Source organism: Mustela lutreola, chromosome 5 (assembly GCF_030435805.1).
Source record: "Mustela lutreola isolate mMusLut2 chromosome 5, mMusLut2.pri, whole genome shotgun sequence".
Lineage (NCBI taxonomy): Eukaryota > Metazoa > Chordata > Mammalia > Carnivora > Mustelidae > Mustela > Mustela lutreola.
In genome coordinates, this window is record NC_081294.1 from 24,188,055 (window position 1) to 24,191,866 (window position 3,812).

Here is a 3,812-nt window from a genome sequence, read left to right on the forward strand (position 1 = left end):
AAATGACACATCTTATAAAGGGTTAGTATCCAAAATATAGAAAGAACTCATACAATTCAACACCACCCCTCAAATAATCTAATTTAAAAATGGGCAGAAGACACGAATAGACATTTTCCCAAGGAAGACATACAAGTGGCCAACAGACACATGAAAGATGCTCAATATCACTCATTATCAAATGTAAATCAAAGTGAGATAACAGTGAGATAACATCTCATAACTGTCAGAGCAGCTTATATCAAAACACAAGAAACAACAAATGTTGGTGAGGATGTGGAGAAAAAAGAACCCTTAGGCACTGCAAGTAGGAACGCAAACTGGTGCAGACATTGTGGAATAAAGTATAGAGGTTTCTTAAAAAGTTAAAAATGGAACAACCATATGACCCAGGAATTCTGCTATGGGGTATTTACCAAAAGCATATAAAAACACTAATTTGAAATAATATATGCACCCCTTTGTTTATTACAACATTATTTATAATAGCTAAATTATGTAATCAGCCTAAGGATCCATCAACAGATGAGTAGATAAAGAAGTAGTATAAGTAGAAAGATATATATATATATATAACATGGAATATTATTCAACCATAAAAAATGAAATCTTTCCATTTGAAACAACATGGATGGATCTAGAGGGTACCATCCTAAGTAAGTAAGTAAGTTAGAGAAAGTAAGTTAGAGAAAGACAAATACCACTTGATTTCACTTTATGTGGAATTTAAGAAAGAAAACAGAGAGCAAAAGGGGAAAAAAAAGAGAGAGGGGGTACACCTAGAAACAGACTCAACTAGAGAACAAACTGGTGGTTACTAGAATTGAGGCGGGTATGGGGATTGGTTAAATAGATGATGGGGATTAAGGAGTGTGCTTGTGATGAATACCAGGAGTTGTATGGAAGTGTTGAATCACTGTATCATGTATCTGAAACTAATATTCCACTCTATGTTAACTAACTGGAATTCAAATAAAAACTTTAAAAAAAAGAGCACACTTAACATAATGAGCACTGAGTAATGTATAGAATTGTTGAATCAGTATATTGTACACAGGAAATGCATAACACTATATGTTAACTCTACCAGAATTAAAATTTTAAGACAGATGGTGATAGACAGACAAGCAGATAACAAGTTGTCATGTAACCAGAAGTTTCAGGGCTTTCTCAAAAATGAGTAGATTTCTTCTATTAGAAGATCATCTATAATCACAACTATGCTAATGCTTTTTGAAATTATACTAGATTTGATGATAGATGGTCTTTCGCTAAAAATATTTATCTATGATCTATGCAATTGAAACCTGATGATTAAGCCCTCCTCTGGATTTTTTCTTCATTATAATTTATTCAAAATATTTCTTCATTAAAAAGTTCAAAAAAATTTTTTTATAAAACTTGTTTTGTTTTCTCACAATAGATATTATTTAAGGTTTAAAGATGGCAACATGTTCTCTAAATAAAAATCTTAAGAATTTGGGGGATTTTCTGGAAAGTTTTTGTGCTCTTTGTTCTCTTATAATAACTTTATGCTAAATAGGTTATCAAAGTTAATTACCTTGACATGGCTTCTGTTGTGAGTTAGAAAGAGGATAAAATAGATATGCTATGGAAAACTTCAAATACTTGGAGGTACAATTCAAAAGAAATGGGGTCGATATGAATTAAGAAAGTAGATATGTTTAGAAACTGAAAATACTCAGGTGTATTGACTTACAGAAAAATCTAAGTATGAGATCTATTTAATCACACAAGTCCCAGACCATTAATTACTGTTATATGTAATTATTACAAAAAAGAGATTCTCACTTTTCCTAATACTCTGGAAATTTGCCAATAACTCTGTTTCTCTTATAATGAGAAGCCTTAGCATGTATTTATTATCAAATCTCAAAGGAAACTAAAACTAAAAATGGTTCTAATCTAAAGAAAGACTACATATGCTATTTCATGATGTAAGTATAGTTTTCTTAAGTTTATAATCAAAGCCCATTAGAAGTCTTTCAGACACTGGTGAGAGATTTTCCTAGAAGATTTGAGGAACAAGGCACTCGTTCTATTATCTCCTTTTCCATTAACCACAGAAATTTCCAAGTGGGCAGATCAGAGGTGCCAGTTAATAAAGATATTACTGAAGAGATTTTCAACATGAGATTTTCAGATGGTTACGTGAACCCTGCTGCTCTGAGGTCTGAGAGGTGGGTCATATTTCTTGCTTAAGTTCACCAGCTCAGTAGTACTTCAGCAGAATAGACCACCTGTCAGGTGGGAAATATATCCCAGTGGGAGGTCAGCGCCAGCATGGAAATGTTAATCGTGGAACTCATCCTTCGTTTGTCCTCTTTCTATAATTTATCAGCAATGGGAATGTCGGAAGACAGTAGAAATAAAACATATGAGCATTTTTCTTCTGGAGCAAACATTTTTGAGTTTGGGAGCCCTAGTTTCTTCTCACAGAGGTGACTGTGAACTCACTGTCAGGAACTAGCTTTCAGGCACAGCAGGAACTTTAGTGAACAGTGAGAATAGTATCTCCGTAGGCAACTACGAATACTGAGACCGAAAGGGAGATAATAGCAAATGAAGAATCTTATTGAAAACGTGGTTTAAAGTGGAACTTTTACATGTTTTCTTCTTTGGGGAGGTGATAACAAATGGTCACAGCACAGGCACAAGCAAGTATTGTTTTCATTGTGCCCTTATGAATTTGTGATACTGTGCCAGGGTCGGAACATATGAAAAAGCAAAGATGATAAATAGAAAGATTAATGTCCTGAGGAAAATGAAGTAGTTGGTGTTGAGATGCACATGAAAGCTTTTCAATAAATTTCTTGTATCTGAAGCTTGTGATCTTTTATTTGATAAATAAAAAAGCAAGACACTGAATAATTTGATTAGACTTTGCAATATATTTACCTTATTAACAATAACCTATCAGAATTCAAAGGCTATCCAGAAGTTGAGACAGGAACAAAAGGTGTCCAGCTGGTATTTATAAGATGGTAGAAGCTAAAATTTCACCAAAAAAGCAGATGTCTGAAAGAAGAGTAGAGACTCTGCAATGTTTTTGATTTAAAATGCGCTACCTTTGGCCTTCTCAAATGAAACTTCTCATGCTCTCTTATCCTTCCCTACTTGAATTACCTCAAGAATCAAGGGCCTACTTAGTGACCTCTCTGCACCTCAATGGCTTTTTACCCTTCTTTGAAATGCCTATTTCTTGGAGGATAAAACATTTAATTCTTCCACCTGTCCTACCTGTAATGTCAGGAAGCAAACCCTGAGAACTGGAGGTGTGTGTAAGTAATTTACTAAGAGTAGGCTCCCAAGAAAAATTGTACAGGATAAGGCAGAAGTATAACAGTGAAGGGGAAGAAGCCAAGCCAGGGCGCAATTTTAGAAAAAGGCCCAACTGCAGCATAACCAGATTTCTCAACAGCAATACTTAGTGCTAAATGACAAGAGAATAACCATTTCTAAGAGAAAATGCTTTTCAACCAAAGGTTCTTTAATATATCAAGTATCCAGGAGCCTGGGTGGTTTAGTCGGTTAAGCCTGTGACTCGATTTGGGCTCAGATCATGATCTCAGGGTTGTGAGATCAAGCCCAGCATCAGGCTCTGTGCTTAGCGTGTATTCTGCTTATCCCTCTCCTTTTGCTTCTCCCCCATGCACTCTCTCTCCCTCTCTCCCCTCTCAAATGAATGAATAAATAAATAAATAAAATCTTTAAAGATGAATCAATCAACTATCAAATTTAGTGACTACTTTCATTTCTACCAATTGGTAACCTAAAACAGTTTAAAACAA